Source organism: Canis lupus, chromosome 4 (assembly GCF_011100685.1).
Source record: "Canis lupus familiaris isolate Mischka breed German Shepherd chromosome 4, alternate assembly UU_Cfam_GSD_1.0, whole genome shotgun sequence".
Taxonomy (NCBI): domain Eukaryota; kingdom Metazoa; phylum Chordata; class Mammalia; order Carnivora; family Canidae; genus Canis; species Canis lupus.
This window is the reverse complement of record NC_049225.1, coordinates 69,998,303-70,024,631: the sequence shown is the minus strand read 5'-3', so window position 1 is coordinate 70,024,631 and position 26,329 is coordinate 69,998,303. Positions and strand designations below refer to the sequence as shown.

At 34.6% G+C, this 26,329-nt stretch overlaps 1 long non-coding RNA gene across 1 annotated transcript; it reads left to right on the top strand.

Annotated features, from left to right (window-relative positions):
• The first annotated feature begins 6,172 nt into the window (after positions 1–6,172).
• Positions 6,173–24,800, top strand: LOC111095730. The gene is made up of 3 exons (XR_005357648.1): positions 6,173–6,518; positions 17,042–17,170; positions 24,540–24,800. It is a non-coding gene; the product is annotated as an uncharacterized LOC111095730 (long non-coding RNA).
• The last annotated feature ends 1,529 nt before the right edge of the window (positions 24,801–26,329 follow it).

Here is a 26,329-nt window from a genome sequence, read left to right as displayed (position 1 = left end):
ATCATTGTCATTTTAAAAATTATTAAGACTTAATTTTGCAAGACCTTGAAGTCATTCTGGGAAAATGGATGTAACATCTGCTCCTATGAATTTAATATAAATTTTAGATACGCTATATTCAAATCTAGCACTTTGGAATCTAATCAGATTCAAATTATACTTGTAGCATTCTAAGAACATGTATATTCAGGGGTATATTCAGTCTACTTGAAAATAAATGCTGTAAAACATTTTCACAAAGAGGCTGTCTTTAGGAAGGCAAAAGACGGTTTCCAGGAGTCATCAGGGTTTAAATAACTTCTGAATTAATTCAGATGATATGAAGAACATTTCAAGAATAATCTTACAAAAAGGCTTTCTATTTGTCTCATTAATTTCCTGAGACTTCAGTTCACTAGGAGAAAGTAATAACCTCTAAAAGTAAATAAAAAAAGAGTAATAAGGCCCCAACTTCAAATTTGAATATTACAAGTAAACATATGTCCAAGTTGAAAAGTATTAAAACAACTTCCCAGGCTAAAGCCCAGTGGGAGAGAAATAAGGACTTCATAATTCATTTTTCCCCATCCTTAATGACAAAAATTCTTCTCTTTTTTATAATAAAAATGAGTAATCATCTCAAGTTGTCAGCCTATGTAATGCCATGTAATTGCCATGACATGCCACAAAATGTAGGCAAATATGCCTCTGAATTATTATTTTCCAGCTGTTAGGCCTATTACTACTTGACCACACAAGCTGTTCATACCATATTGCCATTCTGTTATTTTACCATAACTAATCATCATGTCAGAGCCCAGAATCTTGTCACTATCACCACCATTTCTGAAGATGTATAGCAGGACCAAGGTAAACAAGTAAAGTTAGCCTTACAGAATTGTCAATGACAGATACTATAATCAATTTCAAATTCAGAAATTCTAGGAAAATTAATGACTTGTTAACATATAATCAGTTCCAAAGAGGAGGCAATTAAACATTTAAACAGTGTAGATCCATTCAAGCTGACAAATATAACTAAAATTCATTAAATTTCATTTCCATTAACTTCCACATGATTTTAGGATCACGTAGATATATTTTGAAATGCTTATCTCCCACTTTCAAGTGATTCTATTAAAATAACTCAATAATATCCTTGCAAAATGAATATGACATCTAATCTTTAATAATTTGAATAAGTATTTTTTTAAAAAGTATTTGCTCTTAATTTGAAAAAACTGAATTTCATATCCTGGTGAAAATTCCAACTTAATTTTTTTTTTTTTTTTTTTTTTTTTTAGCTAGTCAACATTAAGAAAGTAATACTTTTGTTTCTAAATAAGATGCTTCGTTCTTTTTTCTTTTCTTTTTTTTTATGCTTCATTCTTAAATTAAAAATATCCAATAAAATGTAATCTCATCAAGTGGATTTATCCAGCCAAAATAATGTATCAAGGAAAAAAAGATTTAAGTCAAATGCCCAATCACTGTTCCATAGGATATAACTCTAAGTTAAAACCATTTATACTTGAAACCACCTGAACATTATTATTTTGGAAAATTATAGTTGGAAAACTTTTTGATTGACACATTAATTAACTGATCTGCTTTTATCTAATCAGAGATGCCTAGAACTAAGGGTAACAACTGCACAGATGTTCACTCAAAAGTAAACACTAGATATTCTAAGATTACCTAAGTATTTTAATATAAATTAAACTAATTTTTTCCAAAAGGTATTGTCAAAGTGCACGCTAGATCACACCATTAAGAAAATTAGTGCACTGGATGACTTAGTGGCCAATGATACTCATACATTCCCACTTGAATGATTCCATATTTTACTAATTTATGATTAGTTTTTCCCTCAGCAGAAATTCTCTCCCTTTATTTATTGCTGGGATTGGTATTGACTTTCAAGTGCTTCATGACAGATGTGATTAGTTATGTCTCTTTAATAGTCTTATATTGGAATTTAAAGGAATCAGAAGTTAGATGGCTTCCCTGTAATCTACAAATCCTTTCAACAGCTTTTCTTCAGTGGCTCCTGGTTTTCATAACATGAAGAAAGGTCTATTGGCTCAACATGTTTACTCTGTTTTTAAGTAATTAGTATTGTATTACTTTTTATTCCTGTTTCATAATTTAAAATCTACACATTTGAATATGAAGAAATAATTCTGAAAAACAAATATATTTTAAATATATAGTTCTAAAGTTGCATTTTTCTTTTTCATCTCCTATAAATTACATTTAATAATTTGTATGTACTCAATAGACATTTATTTCTAAGGAATATGCTATAGGTTAGCCTTTTGTTTCCATCTATAAAGAGAAAATGTAAATCACTATCAAAAGGGTAATCAGGGGGATCCCTGAGTGGCTCAGAGGTTTAGCGCCTGCTTTTGGTCCAGGGCACAATCCTGGAGTCCCGGGATCGGGTCCCACGTCAGGCTCCCGGCATGGAGCCTGCTTCTCCCTCTGCCTGTGTCTCTGCCTCTCTCTCTCTCTCTCACTGTCTGTCATGAATAAATAAATAAAATCTTAAAAAAACAACAACAAAAAAGGGTAATCAGAAAATTAAAAGTTTTCTTGTGATTGTTGAAGAAAAATATAATCTGAGAGGTCCATAATAGAGTCTATTTTATTAAAAAATATTTAACCTTTTAAAGCCTTCCATCTGAATCTATTGAGTTCAAATCAGTTTTGCAACCATTACATCACATTATTAACAATATCTTTTTTAAAAACCAGAAAGTTATAGAACATGTTCTCTGGTGTAGAATTTCAGTCATTTCAGCTAGCATTCGTTCTTACTATGCACTAGGCATCATGACACATGCTGGAAACAAAGACATGGTAGAAAATGTCCTATCTTCTAAGAATTTCTATATGTGAACCACAAGACCACACACCTCAGCAAGGTATCTACAGAACCTTGGCTAGAGGCAGGCCTAAGGGATAAGAAGTATTCCAGAGATGAGAGTAACTTCAAACAAAGAAATCAGGATGAGGCAGCATTATTGAGCCCCCTAGGCACCATGCTGGAAACCAACATGGTGAAGGCAGGTTATTTGTTGTGAAGAGAAACACAGGGAAGTCTGATAACAGACACATACACAAGAAACCATGGAAACCCCAGGGAAAGTGTTTCTCACAGCTGAATATATGAGCCTTGAAGGAGATGGCAATCCAATATGAGAGGGCAAATTTCATTCTCCTTCCTTCTCTAGATGACAAACATGAGCTAATTTCAATAAACCCAACTTCCTTGAAATAAGCATTTAGAAAAATAGGTAGAATGAAATTAATTTAGATTTGAATCTCTTTAAGCTCATAATGTAAAACTCAATAGGTCCCAGCTAACTTTATCCTAGGAAATTAATGCTTATTTTTATGGTAAATACATACAGGTACACACTGGAACATTTTAAATCTTTGGATTATTTTCTACATTTCAGCAAATGCCAGTATAAAAATATCAAATATCTTGAAGGTTTGTTCAACTTCCAAAGTGAAAATGATTATAAATTCCATGTTGAAGAGGTAGAAAAAGAATATTTTGAGCTAAATCTTCAAATATATTGAAAATATTAAAAAACATTTGTAAAGAAATTTGTTTCTGACAAGTTCTAAATTAGTTATTCCCAAACTTATCATGCATCTAAGTCAACTGAGGCACTTTTAAAAATATAGATTTTGAAGTCCATCTCAGAGTTTTTATATTGAACCTCTATAGATGAGACTGGGAATTAATGTTTTACAAATTCTTTAGATGGTGCTGAGTCACAACTAAGTTTGAAAATTCCAACATAAATAATGCTGTCTGTTAGTGCTAAAATATAAGTTCAAAGATATTGTTTTATAAGATCTATTTCTTATTGAAGATGTAGCAAGTGACAAAAGATAATTTTACTATATGATAATATATGGAAAATTTAAATAAAAATATTTACTCCAACTAGAACTTTGACTGTAATAGCTGCTATTAAAAGTATAATTAGATTAAAATGGAATGTGAAGAAATAATAGAAAACAATAAAAGAGGAAGAATTGATATAGAAGAAAGTTCAAGTTGTAAAAGATAGGACCGAAAATGCCCTTTCAGTAGTGGATGTTTATATTCTTTGTCTACCTATCTCTAAAGGAAAAATGAAATCATATTTTACATTCCATTTTGCATTACTTTTACTTAACGATATGACATAATCATGTTTTTATTTTATGTATATACTATTGCTACCCTGCTTAATGGTAAAATAATATTACTTCATTATTCCAAAGTACCGTAATTCAAATAATTCTAATAGGCAACAGAAAAACAGGATAAGTGTAAAAGCCAGTATGTCACCCATACAGTTTGGTGGCCATTAAGCACACAAAGAAATATCCATACACCTTGGGAATTTCTAACAAAACAATAATGAAATATGATTTCTTATCAAACAGAATGGTCAAATATCAAAATTACTCACAATACTAAGTTTGGGCTAAGGTTTGGTACACTGGGAAAACTCAAATGATGTTAGTTGAAATACAAAGTGAAACAAGCCTTTTTTAAAAGAGAATTATGGAGTTGCTGTAAGTACTAAAAATTTCAGTGTTAATAAAAAAAATTTTCAGTTCTAGAAATTCATCCTATTTGCACATGTGTGTAAAGGTGTCCATAGATATTCACTGTAGCAGTGAATCAAGCTAGATGAAAACCTCTATTATAAACATGTATGCATATGTCTTAAAAATACTAAAAAGAGCTATTATATTAAGTTACTCACCTATCCCAAGTCTCATTACTCAGAGAAAATCTTTCTAAAATTTCTGAATATAGTTCTTATGATAGTTATAATCATAATACAAATAATAGGCTTTCTCTCCATCCCTTAATTTATGACCTTTAGATGTCCATCGGCTTCCCAACTGATCTCTTTGAAGGTTTATTGGCTTTCTTTAGTGATATACTTGGATCCATTTCTCCTTATTCCTTTCATGTCTGTCATTGGTTTTTGTTTTGTGGTTACCGTTAAGTTTGTATTTAACTTTTTCTTCTGCATATAGTAGTATTTATTAAGTTGATGGTTGCTTAAGTTTAATCTCATTCTTTACTCTTCTCCCTCCCACATTTTAGGTAAATAGTGTCATCTTTTACATCTTTTCATTTTATGAATACCTTGACTGATTTTTATAGGAATATTTATTTTTTATTGCTTTTGTGTTTCTTACTTTTCATACTCTCACTTATGGTCTTCCTTTCCACTTAAAGAGTCCCCTTAATATTTCTTGTAGGTCTGGGTTAGTGGTCATGAACTCCTTTAGTTTTTGTTTGCCTGAGAAATCATTTCTCTTTCTTTCTATTCTGAATGATAGCTTTGCTGGATAGAGTATTCTTGGCTGCAGAGTTTTCCTTTTCAGCACTTTGAGCATAGCAGGTCACTCTCTTCTAGCTTACAAAGTTTCTGCTGAAAAATCCACTGATAGCATTAAGGGGCTTTCCTTGAATGTAACTGTCTCCTTTTCTCTTGCTGCTTTTAAATTTTGTTTCTTTATCACTGCTTTCTGTCATTTTAATTACTATATGTCTTGGTTTCAATTTCACCGGTCTGAATTTGAGGGTGCAGGCATCTCTGTGCCTCCTGGATCTGGATATTTGTCTCCTTCCCCAGATTAGGGAAGTGTTCATCTACTATTTCTTCAAATAAATTTTCTGCTCCCTTATATCTTTTTTTCTTCTGAGATCCCTATAATGTGGATATTATTATGTTTGATTACTTTCCTATACTCTGTCTTCCAGGCCATTAATTCATTCTTCTGCTTCATCTAGACTACTATTTATTCCATCAAATGTCTTTTGAATTTCATTTACTGTGTTCTTGATGTCTGATTGGTTCTTTTTTATCTGTGTTAGGGTGTCTCTGATGTCCTCCACTCTTTTCTCCTGTCCAGTGAGTATTTTTATGATCATTACTTTAAATTCTCTAGCAGGCATGTTACTTATATCCATTTTGTTTTGGTCTCTTGCTAAGGTTTGGTCCTATTCTTTCATTTAGGAGATGTTTCTGTCTCATTTTATCTGACTTTCTGTGTCTGTTTCTCTGTGTTAGGAAAGTTAGCTACCTCTCTTGTTCTTAACAATAATAGCATTATGAAGTCAGGGTCCTCTTGTGCCCTGCAGTGCAGTATCCACTATTCCCTAGGGCATGGCACTTCAGGGGTGTCTCCTATGCTGTTGTATGTGCTCTGCTGTTGAGTCTTAGCCTCTTTTTCATTTAGTCTAGTTGTCTTCAAAGGCTCTCTTTGTCTGTTGTGAGCAGTATTTGGTCTCCAGCCGAAATGGAGCATATTTTAACAAGGTATGCAGTGGTCTGCTTGCAAAATAAGACCTGCCCTTGTCACCACCAGAATTGAGGCTCTTCACAATGTGCCGGTCAGAAGATGTAGTATTGTCAGGGTTTGCACAGATCTTCTGGGGAATGGGCCAGCAGCACATTGACTTCCCACTTGAAAGATGAGAATTTTAGTCCCTTAGTCCACCTCCTCTTGTAAGTTCTATTAAAACATATTTTCTTCTATTTGTTACCATAATAACTCTAACTAATATACTTAAACCCTTACTTCTTATTCTATTAATCTTAGACAGTATCTCTTAACTTCTATTATGAAAGATTAGAAAACTTGGGCCCTGTATGATGACAGATGATAGCTATACTTACCATGAGCATTGCATAATGTATAAACTTGTGAAATTTCTATGTTTTACATGTTTACACTATGTTTTAAACTAATGTAACATTATGTGTCAACTATACTTTAATTTAAAAAAGAAGAGAAAAAAAGGTAAGAAAACTTGGGCCCATAGTTATTTTCTACCTCCTCTCTTTGCTATTATACTTTGGGGTAGAAGGATACATTTTAATAGTTCTTACAGACTTTTAAATATATTTTATATTTATGAAGTTTATACTATTTACATTCTATTCTTTAAGTATAGAAAAGTCTTCTATGTTTAATCTAAGTTGATTTTAATTTTTTTTTCAATTTTCATTTATTTATGATAGAGAGAGAGAGAGAGAGGCAGAGACATAGGCAGAGGGATAAGCAGGCTCCATGCACCGGGATGCCCGATGTGGGATTCGATCCCGGGTCTCCAGGATCGCGCCCTGGGCCAAAGGCAGGCACCAAACCGCTGCGCCACCCAGGGATCCCTCTAAGTTGATTTTAAATATCAATTACAAACAAAAAGTACTTATATCTTAAGTATGTAAATATTTATTTATATAAGAATCGAGTAATATAGTTAATCCAGTAGAGAAATAAATGCAATCATATGTTAATAGACCATGCATGTCATTCAAATCTGTGAACTATCAAGGTCAAATGCATCCAGTTTTTTTTGTAAAACAGAAATTACTCAAAATCTCTTCATTACTCTAGATTGCTCTATGTTTGAACTATGACTTTCTTGAACAACTTCTCTTATTTGTCTTTCCACTTTTCCACCATATTAAATAATTTCAGTATGCATTTAATATACTGAAGTTGGAAGAGTTATTATATGGACACATATATAGAGAATATATACATAACTATATTTGAGAGTCCTGAGGAGAGGAGAAGCACATTCAAATTATTATCTAATTATTGAATAATATTATGGATTAATAAGCAAAAGAGAGAAACAGAAAACCAGTGGTTATCCATAACTTCCAATCAGATTTTCTATATAATCTGGTACAACTTAATTTCCAACATTTTTGATCCTTTGCATTTACATGTAAGATTGCAAAATGAGAATGATGAATAATTAAAAATAAATGATTGTGAAACATTTAAAAACACAAGTTGAACCGAAAACTTTCATCAGTATTTTATGCCAAGAATCTCATCACCATGGTCAGGAAGGCTTCATTCACTAGGCTTGCAACAGTATGTATTAACTCATTAAAGTGAATAATAATCACTGAATTGAGAGCATTTTCTAAATATTTTTTAATTCAATAAGCAAAGATAGTATTTTGTTGACTTTTAAAAAATGATTGGGTCACTAATAGTTCAAAGTGTCCCGATTCTTTGTTTTTTATTTTAATTCTAAAGCACTCATTCATAGAAAGATTCAAGCATTTGGTTGGTAGCAGATACTGGTGTGGTATCTACCCCCTGAAACTGCTGGCCTGTTTGCCATATATCCATGAGAAAGTCTGGGGAAGAACAAAGTAGAGCTGTACGTATAGCTTTACTGCAGAATCTTACCTACTGTGCAAGTCTAACCTCCTATGTGTAATGAGATAGTAGAGCTTCTTCTGAAGCCAGAAGAAGGTTCTGCATCAACTTTCCATGCTGTGTCAGTATTAGGTGTCTCACTGCTGGTGGAACAAAGGAACCTAATCTATGCAATCGGAGTAAAGAGGAATCTACCTTGAAATTTGTCTGTCAGTGCTCCCCTCAAAAAAGCAACATGCAAAAAAAAAAAAAAAAAAAAAAAACCAACATGCAAATTCTATGAAAACAAAGACCAGTATTTGCACTGGGTAGTATAGTGTTTACATAACAGGTAATAAATATATATTTGTTGAATAAAAGATGAATACATGAGTGCTCTAGTCCCACCTTCCTGACAACAAGGTCTAGAAAACCCACATATCTTATCTTCTGGTGCCCATATCCACAGTGGTCTTTCCTTCACCATTTCTCTTACCCTCCACTAAAGCTTTGACAACTTCAAGTTCAGACTGATCTTGAGAGGCCTCTCAGTCTAACTGCAGGTAAGCTGTATCCTTCTCTTCTTCAGAGAGTCCATAATACAAAAGAATAGTCCAACTTAGCTCTAAAGATAAGGACTCCAAGCACTGTGTATTCTAACCCCAAGTATCCTAGAAAAGAGGTACCATGAAATCCAGAGGGCAAATGGTAGGTTTAGCTATGGAATACTTTTCCTTGCCTGGTGCCCTGTTTTAGATCACCAAAAAAAAAAAAAAAAAAAAAAGAAAAGAAAAGATATAGTTATTGGGGACCTGACACATCTGCATCCTACAGGAGAAAAAACTGAAGACCCATCTGTTGCATCTTCAGAATGATCCAAGAAATTATCACTTAGCTACATTAATCCATATCTTAAGCCACAGACATTCTTCCACATTGATTAAGCTGCTTTGAGGATTGGGTTGGATTTTCAGAACAAAGAAAAAACTACATGGGAACTGCCATAGTAATATAGTACCTGTAATGAGCCACCAAAACCAAGCCCTGGTAGTGCTAACATTTAAGCAAGGCTTTCTAAACAGAAATTCTGTTGAAGAGACAACTCTGGATCATGTTGCAATGAAAAGTTAATTCCTTTGGCAATAAATATATAATTTATTGCAGTTTTATTGGCTTAGCAACTGTTGCACAATATTAATGTAGATGACTCTTGAGCAAAGTCTTCCAGGAAATAAACTAGACTGAACTTAAATGCATCTATATTTCTTATTCTTTTTAGATAAGATAATATTAATTTATAAGTGGCTGTATCCATGGCAAATAGACTGTTTCCCATTGCCTTGTGGTCACTTATATACAGGATACATGATGTAATCTCTTGGATAAAAGCACAAATTTAATATTCAAAGACCAAATAAAAAATCTAGGAAGCATGGCAGACTGAAAGACAAGCTGAAATATTAGGGCCATTAAATATTAATATCAATCCCTTCTTTCAATTTTACTATACTTTTTGGCCTACAAAAGTAATTCACATTTTCATATTATTTCACTTAAGCTTCATTAAACTCTATGAGGCTTCAATTATTTTATTGTGTACATTTTATAGATCATCAAAAAACTGACTCTCATAAAGGCTGTCCCATGCAAGTTCTAATTTTGATTTATCCATATTTGGTTTATTATACACTTCCTAGGTGTCTCCAATGTGCAGTTAGCCTGCAAGATGCTATAGAATTAAAGATGAACATAACTGGATTCCTGCTTAGATCTGATGAGGGAGACAGAGAGTTGAATAATTTCAATTGAATGAAATAAATATTCTAGTGGAAGTTATCTTGTTAACTGTCAGAACAAGGAATTGAGCACATATCTCTGTACAAGTTCTATGTCCTCATGTGGGCATATAAACTGTATTGTATACTCTGTCCAACTGCTTTGGTTGAAAGTCCAATATAATCCATATTCTGAAAAACAAATGCACTAATATGACAAAGATATTTTTGGCAAAGAATGATCTCCTATTAATGAGAAAGGGTTAAAAGTTTCTGTTTAGGATTCTTACAATCAGAAAGTCAAGGTAGGGTCACCAGTCATTTGGTTTGCCCAGAAGTGAGGGGTTTACTAGGACACTGGACTTTCAGTGCTAAAACCCAGAGAACACTGAACAAAATAGGATAGTTGATCAACTTAAGGCAGAGTTAGGAAATCATAAAACAAGCTTGTTATCTCAAGAACAAATTTCACTTGGGCTCAACACCATCAGCTAGATGGGTTTAGATCTATATATCTCTGGCCTCAGCGGATTATAAAAACCAATCAGGAAGAGGAAGACAAATAATGATGTTGCTTTGTATTTGCATAACATTTAAGATTTAGAAGAATTAGTCTCAATCTTTGTAAATTACTCCATGTTCACTTCATGACACTGATTAGGACAAGTGTCTTCATCTCCATGTAACAGATAAAGAAGCAGACTGAAAGAGATAAGAAATTTGGTCAAGATCATAAAATTTATAAGTTCCAGAAAAAAACCTAGAACTCAAGACTATGCAAGCATTCCAGATTTACTTCAACCTCCCGTGGCGAAAAGTTAGTCCAGTTAGATAAAAGTCTAGCTCATGCAGTCAAAAACGTTATTCTTGAGTATTAGTGTATTGCTGTATACTTAAAGTGCAATCAATCAATAGGAGAACAAGAAGTGACACAAAGTCAAGTGGAAGTTTACAAGTGCTAGGAACACTCTTAACTGCTGAAGGGCAATTTAACCAAAGACTATGTGTACACCTAACTTCTCTGAATAGCTTAACTTCATAATTGTCTATCTTTAGAGCTGTGTTGCAATGCTGATAAATATCAACCCCAGATGGTGTTTTGAAAGTCACAAAGCACTATACAGATATAATATTTTTGCAGTCATTTCTAATTTATGTCCATTAGGTCAGGATCTCAGCACCTGGTGTTTTATCACTCTTAGGCTGAAGTAAGAATTCCGGTCACTTTTCTATCCTTGAATAGATGAGTCAGATATTATTCCTGCTCTCAATGTTTCTGGGTCCACAGCCACATTTGCCACTCACCCCAGTGCTAGAGGGGCACAATGTGCAATAATTTCTTCTGCATGTGTAGTTCTCCCACTTCTTATCTGATCTAAAACTCCTTTTATGGAACACATGCACTTTTGTGGTATTTCCCATTATAAATTTTGGCCATAAAAAACTTTCACATTATAAATTTTACCATAAGAATGTTCACACGAACCAATGAGTTTTTAAGAATGATAAAAATAAAATACCTCAAACCGAAACTTTCATACATTCAAATTGTTTAATTTCCTGTTACAACTGAATAGAGGTTACGGTTAGGAAAGAAACTGTAAAGGTTTATTTAAAAATGCTCTCTGTACTCACTTCCATTAGATTTAGGGTCCATCCATATAATTAGTTGCTCAAGTCTTGAGAGAAATTATGAAAGATTATGTTTCTAAGTAAGACAAGCAAATCTAACTAATTTCTCTCCTCCTGCCAGGGAATATTTAGTCCTTTTAAACAAAACATCATAAAGATATCTGTGATCATGAAGATCTGCCTACTTCATGCCAAAATGTTGAGTAGCATATGACTTTTTAATTAAAAATCAATATGTTGTTTTGAAATTTTCACATATTGCTTAGAGAGTAATGAAATTCAAGGTTTGAATTATATTTAAATAACCAATCAGCAGTTTGTATTCATTCAATAAGTGTGGCAAAGATGCTAGCCAGTCACACACACACACACACACACACACACACAAACCCACACAAACCATAACCTTCCCTCTCTACCTTCTAGAATATGGTAAGTGTTGTTCAGACACATTCTCCCAAGCAGTGAGTATTTCCCAGCACCATGCTTGCATTAAGGTATAATTACATGACTAATTCACACCAATAAAATATAAGCAAAATGATGTGTGTGTTACTTCTGGGCTTGGATTTTTTAAAAAAAGCAGTTATGCCTTCTTTACTCTATTTCCCTTCTCTTGCTGGATGTTAGAGGATGGCAGAGTCCCAAAATGGTAGGATCCAGAGTTCCTGAGACACTAGGTAAAAGGCTACAATAAAAAGATAGCCCCCTTAATGGACTGTTCCATGACTGAGAGAAAATTCTATTATGTTAAAACACTGAAATTTTGTTTGATTTTTTTATAGCTCTCATTACCCCAACTGAATAACATAAACAAATGAGTTTCCATTGTTAGCATCTACTTTTTTTTTCTGTCCAGAAGAATATGCTTGAAAAAAGTCAGATCAACCCTCAAGTTCTTAATTAGGTTAATTAACTATCTCTACCTTTCTGACTTTAGCTATTACTATTTGTCTTTCAGATTCAAATATTACTTCTTTAGAGAAATCTTCCTTACCTCCCACCTGAGTCAATTTTCCTTCTTAGTGGCCACCATAGTACCATGCAACTATCTTCAGTAATTATTACAAATGAAATTTTACATTTACTCCAGGCGTAGGAGTGCAAATATGTGAAAATCATGGCCAAGGAGACTGAGTCATTGCCTGCAACACCAGGTCTAGACTGAAAGGGGAGCTTTCTCCCATGAGGCCTGCCAGGTAAAGCTTTCATAACTGTCTATGATCAGGCCCCCAAAAAATCACATATCCATTTTTAAACAGGAGTCAGATACCTCAAAATTTCTGCTTTCAAGCTTACTTCCTTACATAGATATTGAGAGGAAGCCCCAATTCCTTACTATGTGGATCTCACACAGATTGAGGACCTTTGTGACATGATAGCTACATTCCCCAAAAATGAATGGTCTAAGAGAAAGAACAAGGAGGGAATGACAATGTCATTAATGACTAAGTATCAAAGGGAATCCATCATCACTTCTATATTTTCCTTTTTAGTGGCAAGTCACTGAATCCATACAGAAGAGGAAGGGAATTAGACTCCACTTTTTGAAGGGAGGGATGTTGAAGAATCTGTGCACCTATTTTAAAACAACCATACTTGAGTAGACCATCTTAAGGTTTAGATTAAGATCAAGTTAAGAGGAATTCGGTTTGTGGTCATACATTTAAGTCACATAACACACATTTACTTTGACCTCCACTTGAATGACTGACTCTGAATTTAGGATAGGAAAGAAGATATAATTGAATATCATCCTTAAGTCTTATAAACCAAGTTTTAAATACAAATTTTTACACTATTAACTGATTTCATTTAATCTATAAATTTGCATAGTCCATAATTCAATGGCATAAAAGTTAAATCAAATTATTCATTTTTCAGTTGATGGATTATCTAAGATTATGACAGAATCAAAAGTTTATTATAATGATCTTAAATGGGGCCATTTTCTCTTTAAAACAACCAGTATGAAATACCCACTACAGTTAACATAATTCTAACAAAGGTAGAAAGACTACCATCTCAAATATCAACCTAAGAAAATATGCTGAGCATAGGCATCTTTTTCAACCATGTTTTTGAATGTCAAGATTTAAAAAGTGAAATTTTAGAATCTACCCTTCTCACTGGAATGCTAAGCAAACAAGTGAACCGAGGTTAATTTATTTATTACTGAAGGAAAGATGGCAACAATCTTTGAGGATTTGGAATTTTGTTTTATTTAATGTTAGGAAATGCTAGGGAACTATCACTTCCTCTCTACTTTCAACTACTGTTGCAGTGTATTTACTGGAACAAAACTTCAGTTTATAAACTCTGCAAAGGAAATAAAAGCAACTTTACATTGGTGGTGGCATTACTTTTTACGTAGGATTTCCTGAATAACATTGTGCAACACGTTGTTGCCTGAGATTCTCTTCCTGTATTATTAAGTAACTAATCCAAACAGAATGCACCAAATCCCCTACAGATTTAGGGAAAATTACTGGTCTATGAACATCTCAACATTATTCTTCCAACATGCTCCTTTTTTCTTAACTCTGTTGTTCATTGTTGGAGAAATAATTTTTCTCTGTTCCTTTTAATTGTGTAAAAATTAGAAATATTAAAAACTAAAACCATTTCTCAAGTAAGAAATCCCAGAGCTGTTGGTCTTCATGGTTTTCTCCATGCAGATAATCTCTGTATTTCCCAACTCTAAGTTATATCAAAGGACTATAGTCCACCTTATTCACCACTGTCTCTCCAGAATCTTGCTCTATGCCTGGCTGGCTGGAGTAAATAATTGTGGAAGAAATTAGTGAATGCTACTCTTAGTTCTAAATTATTGACTTTCCATGAAAAGAGAGAGAGATACTTTTACTATGAACTCCTCCTTGTAGGTGGGAGGAATTCCTTCAGACTGAGTTTTGAGAAAAAGACAACTGAAACTTAAGTACTATATAATTTTTAATTCCTTAAACTGTCAAGACTGTTTGATAATTAATTAATGACTGCAAAGCTTTTAGAAAATGGAAAATTCCAGATGCATACTGAATTTTAAAAATTTAAGAAATGAAAAAAATTTAAGTGTTCAGATATATTAAATGTGGGCAGTGATGAACAAGATAGATCCAGGTCCTAAACGTTTGCATTGGAGCAATGGACAGAAATATTAAACAATCAATTATGCAATCGTTTATTTAATTATAATTGTAATGAATGAACATAGGGGAGAAACAGAGTGACTGTGACACTGTGTAACAAGAGGATCTGATCTGGTATGAGGAGTCAGAGATGATGATGAAATGATATTTGAGCTGAGTTCTAAAAGTGAATAGGAATTAACAGATAGCCACGGGGGTCCTAAGAATAGAAGGTGTGGGATTGTTAATGGAGAAGAAAATTTATCCCAAGTAGACAGAAGAGCAATAGAAAGTTTCTAAGTAGAAATGGAATATAGTATATTCACAAATCTAAAAGAAGACCAAGTCATTGGAATGCAGAAAGCCTATCAATGGCCTCTAATGATGTTAATAAAGAGGCAGAGCAATCAAAACAGATTCACTTTCTTAAAAGATTATTCTGTGTTGGCAAATAGAACTCCAATAAAAATATATACAAACAAAAAATTATTTTGGTTCCTGTTTTGGAGGAAAAGGTATAGAATAAGTTCTCCTGTCCTGCTCTATAAATGCAATGAAATACCCAGTAAAGTGTCTATTGGACGATGAAGAAAAGGACTCTGAAAGTAAGCTAAAAGAGTACCAACAGCACTAGGAAAGGAGGCCAGGAAGGATAGAAGAAGGTAGCCCACTAGAGACCTCAGGGCATGAGGAAGGACTACATGGTGAAATTTCCTAGGTTTTCTTTTTATCTTCCAAATGCACTCAGACTCGACACAGGAGGGGTGTATAGAACCACCAATAGGCACAGGCAAAACAAAACAAATAAAAAGATAAGCTTGTCTTCCTGGTCAAGGTCTGGGAAAAGGAAAGCAGGGGGAGAGTTCCAGCTCTTGCTCTGCAGTCTGGACCTGGCAGTAATCTGATCCACTGGCAGCAGTAATGGGAGGAAACCCCAACCATCCCAGTCCTCATTGTACACCCAGTTTCCAGTGGCGGCTCTGTCCTTGACGGGGGCAGCATCAGCAGAAGGCTGTGTCTCCCTACCCAGCATCCAGGATTATAGGAGGGCCAGCCCAGAGGCTTTTGTTCTTGTCTCCTTGCAAAACCTGAACCAGGGATATCAAGTGGCCCAGAGAAGTACCCTCTATACCTGTAGGTGGCACCAGCAGAGATTGGGTAGGGAGCCTGTATTAGTTTGATCAGCTTGCTATTACAAAATACCATAAACTGAATGGATTAAACAACAGACATTTGTTTTCTCAGAGTGCTAAAGGCTAGAAATCCAAGATCGAGGTGCTGGCAAGGTTCTGTGGAGAGCATAGTGGTTCTCAGGGATTAGATACAGAGGAGGGGATGGGTAAGGTTATAAAGAGGTTAGTCTTGTGGACAGCCTGGGTGGTTCAGCGGTTTAGTGCCGGCTTTGGCCCAGGGCATGATACTGGAGACCTGGGATCAAGTCCCACTTCAGGCTCCCTGCATGGAGCCTGCTTCTCCCTCTACCTGCATCTCTGCCTCTCTCTCTCTCTCTCTCTCATGAATAAGTAAGTAAAATCAAAAAAAAAAAAAAAAAAAAAGAGGTAGTCTTGTGACTGTATAATCTGGTATTTTCATTGTGGTGATGGTTACATAAAGCTACATAGGTGATAAAATTGCATAGAGCATGCATGAAAATACATGAATAATGGTGAAATCTGAATTAATCCCATGGATTATATCAATGTCAATTTCTTATTGGTGATATTATTCTGTAGCTGTGTGTTTTAGCATTGATGTAAGCTGAGGCAAGAATGCACAGGACTTCTCTGTACATTTCTTTACAAGTTCTTGTGAAACAATAATTACTTCAAAATAAGAAGTTAAAAAAAAAAAAAAAAGGATGTTTGGTGTCTTTGTGAAAGACCAAAAATGGTGAGAACACAGAGGAGGAGAACAGAAGTGGGTTGTTGGGGAAAGATGATGGTAACTTTGATCAGCATGATGGAAGTAGAGAAGTAGATGAACTGATAAAATATTGGTAAGTATCAATATAATATCAATAAGATGCCATGATTATTTAAATAGGAAGGTAAGGAAAAAAACAATGAGTTTTCTGATTTGTAGAACGTGTAGATTTTGCTACCACTTAGTGAGATAAGAAATAATGAAAAAACATTAGAATTGGTAAGATAACAAATGCTATTTGGGGTTTATTCATTTTGAAATATCTAGAAAGTATACTAACGCAATATATTTCAATAGTATTTATTATCCAATATTCCAGGTACTCCTCTAAGTTACTCATGAACCATTTGATTTAATCCTTAAAGATGCCTCTTAGATATTGTAAATCTTTTCATCTCTATTTTATAGATGACAAAAAGAAGATTTAGTGACTTGAAGTAACTTATATAAATTCTCAGAACTAGTTAAAGAGCAAAGTAGGAATCCAAATCTACATGCCCAAGTTCTTAACCATTATACAGCACTGCCTTTTCAAGTGTAAGTAACTAGTGTTTCATTTCATTACTCTTGCCTGATACACATTATTATAACTTTGAAGGAAAAAATTATCACATGAAGTATGTACCAACTGTGTACAGAGAAAGGGCACATCTCAAGCCTGCTGATGTTCATCTCTTTTTTAGAAAACATATTAATCACAATCTGAAGTTCAAGGACTACAGGAATAAAACGTGGAAATAAAGCCACTCAGGTGTGTGGCCTAAGACAGAGATGTGACCTTTGGTATATGGTCTCAAACTGGAGTTCTCATCTTTCCAAGCGGAGAAAGGGAGAGTCAGGATGGTGATCAGTAAAAATCTGACACCCTTCATAGATTTTCAAGGATCACACAGAACTAAAAGTCTTGCCTAAGCTGGCCTCTGCTTTCCTTTTTTCCACATATCACTGGAAAGTGTTATATCTATTTCAAATGTAATAAACCATGTCTGCAACACCAATGTCACCTTTAGAAAAAAAGGCTATGGTTTTGTTTACAATAAGTAGAAGTTCTACTTATTCAGAATCCTATAAGTATAATTGCTATGTCCACACTGAGTCCCTGAGAAAGTATTCCTTTACAGTTCAATGTAGATGTCTTTAAGATTTTTCAAAAATAGAATAAATTAAGTCTCATTTCTCCCTCATTATAACAGCAGATTATGTTTCAAACTAAATAACTGATAACTAACTTTTCATGCTCAATTCCAAAGAGGAAAAAAGAGACTAATAACTCCTAATTCAAAACAGGGTATAGGTTATACAAGTAACAGAAGACTGAGGCCACCCAGAGATTAACAACAGAAAGAAGCCACCAGGCAGCCCGGGTGGCTCAGAGGTTTAGTGCCGCCTTCAGCCCAGGACGTGATCCTGGAGACCTAGGATCGAGTCCCACGTCAGGCTCCTGCATGGAGCCCGCTTCTCCCTCTGCCTGTGTCTCTGCCTCTCTCTCTCTCTCTTTCTCTCTCTGTCTCTCATGAGAGAATAAATAAATAAAATCTTAAAAAAAAAAAAAAAAAAAAGGAAGCCGCCAAAACCCCTAGGCTGGAGACTTCCCATGAAGAAGATGATGTTATTTGAACCCTCGAGCCACAATCACTCTGTGGAATCTGGAACCCAGTGGGCCTAATCAAAATAAGCTGGAATCATAGAGACACAGCAAAATGTTGCCCAGCTGAAACAGGAGGGAAAAGAGTATCCTGGCTTTTTCCTTTGTTCACCCTCAAATATTCTATGGGTGCCTCCTCTTCTAGGCCAATCCCAGGGAGAAGCCAGCTATTAAGCGGGCCTGGGATTTACTACCTGAACGTTCAGTTTTCCTGCCATAAAGAAGAGAAGCAAAGAAGGAAGCATCTGAGAGCAAATACACCATGAGAGCAAGGACTATAGTTAACCAACCATATGGTTCCACGTCATAGTATACATGATCAAAAATCAAGTCATCAAATTCAGAAATATGTGTTTGAAAAGATTTTGGTAAGTATAAAGAAAGAAATATAAGCTTTAGAAAAAGTCAAATCAATAATTCACCCAACAAGTGTCTTACTGAGTAACTTTTGTAATTCTAATTTTAGAATTTGGGAGTACAGTGGGTAAGTAAAGAATAAATAGATAACAAGTAAACAGTAAACACTAAAGAGGATATAGACAGAGGATTTTGCTGAGTTGTGGACAGTAAAGCCTTTGAGCGATATTTATTTTGTTACATTCTGATTTAAATCATGAATTACCCTAGAGCTGATTTTTAGCTTCAATATTCAATTTATTGACCTTTAGCTTATGTTTAAAGATGCATTGTAAACAAATTGCATCTATAGCTTATATTCACAAGAGCAGTGAGTAGGAAAGGAAGAAAGAGCATTGACAACTCACAGCCTAGCCCTTCTGTGCCCTCCCTATGTTGGTCAAAAGGTTAAGCTAACAGCACAGCATATGTCTTATTCTACATATGCCCATAAATTTTCCCCACACAATCTTATGACTTCTTTTCTCTTTTTAATCTGTCTTTGATGTTTGTTATAATGATTCTACTCCTATAAATGCTTTTTGCAACTCAGTATATATACTTTTAATGAATACCATTTTGCTAAAATAGAATCATTCATGATATATCATTTTACAACCTCATTTTTTACTTAGCAATGTATTTTAGTTATCCTTCCATGATAGCACTATACAGATACATATATAGATATGCACATATATAATTATACAAAAGTATAAATGTGTACACAAATATATGCCATCGAGTTTTAGTGACTGCATAGTTTTCCAACACATGGATATGCCATTATTTAATGACATCACTGTTGAGGTGTTTTGCTTGTAATCTTTTTTTTATATTTTTACAACAATGTGATGAACATCTCTAATCCTGCATGTTTATTTACTTGTAAAGTTACTGCTGAGAATACATTCTCAGGGGTATAATCGCTAAAGCAAAAGAGTTTTATTAATCAGCTTAGTCTACAGTTTTCTAGAGTAACAAACAACTTGAAGGATGTCAGTGCCTTATAACATTTATCTCCTGCTCACACAGGCTAATAAGAGACTCTATCTGGGATCTTGTAGGGGGAAAAGAGTGATGATGAATTGAGCTGATTCAGAAAACTTTTAATCAGAAATATCCCACATCAATTCTATTTACAATTAACTGTCCAGAGCAAGCATGAATGCAAGAGGACAGAAAAGTAAAATCCTCTGCAAGAAGAACCCTAAATATAATCCTTCTAGGGAAGAGAACCAAGTATTTTGAACAGCAAAACTACCAGAGGTGCTCTTAACAATATACTTCTATGATTGCTACTATTACTGTAAGAGAACAAAAAAAACCCAAAAATACCAAAAAGGACATGGCTAAATGCTGCCCTAGACAGAAAACAGAGATTCTGAAATAGAGAAAAAATATCATGTCCCAATCAATTCCTAGCAGATCATTTAAAGCACATTATGGAATGGAGAAGTAAATTGGATGAGAGACCTTATAGATAGCAACTAATGCAGGATAATCATGTCCATTTCTACTTGGCAAAGAAACTCTATTCGAAACATTACAACCACTGATTTTCAATCCCAGTCATTGGATAACCGCAAGCCATAGTTTCTACCCCTGAATTGTCACTGCCTTCCTTTCCAAATGTGTTCAGCAGAGATTTGATTGCATGCGAAAGACTTTAACTGTGAAATGAGAGGCTTTGCATCAAATAGACCAAACTAATAACCTATTGATGTGTTTGAATTTATAGCTTCAAGTCACCTTTCTCCTCTTGAAAAGATATGGAGATAATATCAGAATAAACCAGGCAAGATTGTTAAGGACATTGACCATTGATAGCTACGCCTAAATAAATTATAGAGACATCTGGTCAGTAAAAGATAATTAAATAGCCTAAGGTTTAAAGCTAGCCACTCTGGGAAAAGAAATTTTCTTATTTACATTTCAAAGGCAAACACAGAAACACAGAGAGAAAACAAGAATGAAAAATAAGGGAGACATAGAGGTTTTAGAAGTATGTTCACAATTTGGTTGAATTACCACAGTTGTAGCTGACAATAGAAGGTGACATATATTTTGATCAACAGGAGACTACATATTTTCACATTAAAATAACCAAGAGGGAATCTCTTCAAGTCTATGAAGCTTTATACTGAGAAAGAAGTGCTTATCCTAGAACAGTGTATGAATGATATACTCAGGGGACAATCTTGTGATTGATTGGCTTCTGTTTATAAACCATATCTAAACCCTCTACCTTGAGAGCATATTAATACACAGCTCCTGAAATATTCTTCAGGCAGCCACTTCCAACTGTACTGCTTCTGCAGGCTGAAGGTTGGGGAAACCTAATTTTTCACCCATCAACTCCTAGAGTTCCAGCTACTAAAAGATACACCCAGGGGTCTAAATGAAGAATCAAACTGTAACAGCAACCATGTTTTCTTATAAAGCTGGAGTAGAAAAGAAGTTCTACCTCCCAACCCAAGTTCAACTTACTCCCCAGTGGCAGCCATAGAAGTTTGAGATAACAATGGGCATTCCAGACAGAAGGGTCCAAATAAGTTAGGCCTTATCAAAATGTGGTTTCCTGTTTGATAACTGGAAATAGACAAAAACAGCACATTCTGCTTGAGAGCATGCTGGCGTGGAAGGGCAGGGAAGGGAGGGAGAGACAGATGGAGAGAGAAAGGATAGGAGTGAGAGGAAGAGATAACTATAAAAATAGAAAGGAAGAGGGAGATGTTATGAAAGAGAGAAAAAGTTTTCCATTCCTGAATGAAGGACAAGGATGAGGAGGGAAACTAGAATTTTACCCAGGATAGATCTTTATGGGATTGGAGAGGAAGTTTCATAATAGAGACCAGGGAAAAGGATTTCAAAGTAAAAGTTCCAATATCCAGACCATTTTATTCTTGAAAGAAGAAAGGCATTGTTCTAGAAAAAATATTCAGTGAGGATTTAGTAATGACACTTGTGGAACAGTTATTTAACTGCAGTAATATATATTAATGGCCACCAGATCATACTTTCATTTCTGTATCTAACCAAAAGGGAATTGCTTTCACAAATGCAAGAAATTATAATTCCAGCCAGCCCTCCCTTTCAGACCGCATCAAACAAGGTGCTGAAAGCTCTTTGAGAGAAGCAGAGACTGGAAAACTGAAAACATAATTTGAAGAAGGGAGTAACTGAGTTATTTACTACTTATAATTACAATTACAATACTTAGTGAGGTAAAAGCAACTCCCTATGTTCCCTGATGATTAGCCACATTTCATAGATATTAGTTCTTTGACATTTTTATTAGAAGATCCACAAAATATTGTAACTCTGGATATGACAACTTCAAGTAGAACCAGCTAAAAAAACAAAGCATAGCATCATCCAAGCTTGTGCTTCCAATGTGCAAATTGTCACAAAAGGTTGGAATGAGTTAGGGACAGGGTACTCATCACTAATTGTGTCCCTCCTAAAATCCATACTTGGCCCAGGCTTGAATAGAACCACAGTAAAGAGTTAAAACTTGTTTCTAGCACCACTGAACCATTTTCTTAACTGTTTCTACGATCTACCTGTTAGTGATGTTTCTGATCCATTTGGAGGTATATAGGGAAATTCCTTTACACCAAACCCACCATCTTTTCTTTTGTCTTCTGGTATTTGCAAAAACTAGCTGATGAACAACCAATACAATTTGGTGGATAGAAAGAGATATAAGGGATATTCTCTGTTACAACAAGTATCTGCAGAAGAAAAGAACTCCTATGGTATCATTTATCTAATGAAAATTTAGCTATTATTTAGGCAGATGGATCAAAATTATGAAAATGAGAATTGAAGGGTCAGAACTCTCCTAAATGTCCTCTTAGAGCCTCTAGGACAAACCATATGGGAATCCGTCTGTCATTACCAAATATGCAAGAATTTCTTTATGATCAGTGCATCTGTAGGCTACATTTACAAAAGGGTGATTTCTCATCACCTGTGTTGTCAATTTTCACATCTAAGTTAAAGGGAAATACAGAAAGTTATCTCTAGTAGGATGCAATGCCTCCAAACTCTTGTTTATCTTAGTTCCTGAATGAAGGCAAACTCAAAAAATACAAGTCACAACAGAACTTTCACAAACTCTAACACCCAAGAGGGAAACATCAGAAAAGGCCAAGTCACATAGAAAAGTCTGAGCACACCTAGAAGAAAATAATTGCTTTGCACTTAGAAAAGGAAAATGCTCAATCAAAAACACCATTATTGCATAATTTTATAAATAATCAATGTGGTATAGGCAGTGTTTGATAGCTTGAACCCGAAAATCAGAATGCTAGAGTTTAAACCCAAGCTCTATCTCCTACTATGTGATCAGGTGTAGAATTTTTTTAGTCATCTCAAATAAAGCTGTTATGTCTCATTAACTCCCCCTTTAGTCCTCTAAAATACAGATACTATTGTATATTTTTTAATTTTGTATATTACCAGAGAACTAAGAAATCTTTTATGGCTAACTAAGAAAAATAGAAGTTTCCTTAATTTATTACAAAGCCTCCTAACCATGATGAAATTGAATAAAAACTTCATTTTCCTTTTATTCATGATTACGAATGTGAGTGAAAATGTTCCTTTGTTCATTGCCATAGTCACTATTTTGAATCAATGGATATGTCATTAAGACTCTGTCTTTGTTGGTATTAAACAAACTGATAACCAAATGCATTCTCACTGTTCAGCTCTAGCAAAATGAATTGAACAATTTACAAATATCTTGAGAAAATTTTCATTTATTAAGCACCTGCCTTATGCACAGTAATCTTAACTATAACTATGAACTTGGGCTTTGAAATCAGATAGAACTGGGTTCAGATTCTGGCCTGACCATTTGATAACCATGAGATATTGGGAAATTAGCTAAGATATCTAAACCTTAGTCTCTTCTCGAAAAAAAATAAGATTATTAAAGTATCATGGGTATAAAGCATCTACTACAGAGGAAGCACTCAGTCAATTTACATTCATGTTCTTATTATAAGCTAAAGAAAGCTAAAGAAGTCTAGTTATCCACCCAAGAGGCTAGTGGTAAAATCTGGCAGCCACTAAATGACTATTAGATATGTGCTACAAGTACCTATCCAAGCTGAGGATATCATTATTCACTAAGACAGGCCTGTTCAAAGAACAAGGTCACAGAATTACCCAGAATGCAAGTGAGATTAGGAATCAGACTCCATAGGTTACAAAATTAGCATCTAGTTTTGCTGCCTTCTGTAGCTTTTGAGCTTAACTGGCTACTTGAGACAAACAAACCTTGTTTATAGAATGAATCACCATTTGGAACTAGTTGATCTTTTAATCTGTAAGCATGAATCATAAAAGCCATTTGTAACAATAGTGAAATCAAGAAAGGATTAAAACTCAAGAAGCTCTCTCATACACACACACACACACACACACACACACACACTTTCTAAATTAAAAAAAAAGAAAAAAAAAAAGAAAGAAAGAAAAAGAAAGAAAAAACTACTTTCCTAACTTGAAAATATCCATTTCCATGTCAGAGAAGAAAGTATCATTACCCATTACCCACCGGGTAGTAATATGAATACATTTTGGGAATTTTCCTGAACTATACTACAATTTCCCTTTTCCTGTAAATCTTTCTTCAGGATCATCTCCTTTTAGTTGAAATTTAAACTGCGTTAGCTAATGTGATGTTAGAGAGTACACAGTTCAAATTCCAGATTCATGTTTCTCTGCAAAGTATAAATCTTTTAAATAACAAACAACCTTTATAAGGATATAGCAGTATTATGGGCTTCATTTGCCAGGGCAGAGGAATTGGCTAGCTGCTATTAACCACTTTCTTCCTTCTTCTTCCAGATGCTGCTCTCTTCCCTTTTTCTCTATGTCTCTAAGTTCCACTCTCCTTCACTGGTGCCCAGGACAAAGGTCACCATGATCCATATATCTTGTGTGAAGATGACCATAGTCAACTGTAGCAAAGTCATATAACTCCTCTATTATTGGACTTCTCAAATCACTCTAAGAAAAAGATGATTTCAAATCCAGCCACAGGAGCCTTGCCTGATACAGAATTTTTCTCTTGATTATCAAGTAAATTCTAAAAAAGAAGGAAATACATTGGTGCTATATACAATGTGTGTCATTGAGAATTTAATTCACTCGGTGGGTGTCTATTTTCTAAATTTGTTGAAAATCACAGAAGAACAATGAAGAAGACCAAGAAGAAAAGTGGTCAAGAACAAAGAATTTTGAGAAAGAGCCCAATGTTTTCGAGACAAACAAAAAATATAACAAAAGAGGCATTTTCTAATATGAAACATGAAAGATTTAATTGAATTTAGAAGGGAGTTCTAATTATGCTTCTTATTAATATAAGTAGCATAATGAGGATTGTTTGACAAAACTGCTTAGTAAGTTTTTATTAATTCTGTACCTACACAACACTTTAGACTTTAAATCACACAATTAGTTATGTATATATAGAAGTTAAGGAATTACACCATCTCCTAAACTTTTATCATATCAGTTATTCACCTGTGGATACGTCTCAAAATAAAAGATAAGCTATGCTATTCCATCACCCTCATTAAAGACAAATATACCTATTATAAGTAACCATGAATTCTTTGCTTAATAATCAAGCTGATAAATGGCAAAATCTTGACAAGCTGGGATCCTGACACCATGGCTTACATGCTTCTCTGCTGTCACCTCCTATTGTTCTCCTAACTCACTCTGCTCACCTCACACACATTAGTTTCTTGGTTGCTCCTCAAATACACTAAACACTCTGTTATTTCAGTGCTGCTGTACTTGCTGTTCCCTCTCTCTAAGCCAGTTTCCCCCTAAATATCTGTGTGCCTTGCTCCTTCACCTCCCCCAGGTCTTGACCCAAACATTGTCTTGTTGGTGTCCTGATTACCCTATGTAAAACTGCAATACACCTTCTCAGTACTTCCCATTCCCTCGCTGATTTATCTCTCTAGCCCTTTGGTCTGTAAGTACAGGGACATTAGAGACTTTTATCTTCAGAGATTTTTATGTTTTGCTTACTAGTATATACTCAATACTCAGAACAATTTTGCCACATTGGTAGGCATCAAAAAATACTTCTTGAGTGAAGCAGGTTGCCTAGTTATATTTTTTAATTCGATTGTTATCATAAAGTATTTGAGTTACTCTTGCTTTTAAACAACATGTAGGTTTAGTATTGCAACTCAAGAACTGCATTCAAAGAATGCAGAGAAAAGCATGTCAGTTCTTTATAAGTAGAAATTAGGTCTAAGAACAAATTCCAGAAGGCTCTGCTGTTCCAATTAAGATGAGGGTTAAATGAATCAGAAGCAACACCAGAATAACACATGTGCACTGTATTCCTGTAGGGCAGCAATTGGGAGTGGTGCAGAGCAGGCTGGACTGGGAGTTAGGGGACCTAGGTTCTCCCTGATAAGATTTGAGATTTGGGGCCAAATGCTTCAACTCTTTAGCCTCAGCTCCCTCTGTAAGAAAACAGAGAACAACTATACAAGTGATTTTCAAACTGTCTGAAAATAGCTAGCTGTTCTCCCCACATCCCACCTCAATCCCAAGTGAAATATATAGAAAGTACTACTGCACAATTGAAAATAGAGTGAAGCGAAGCTGTT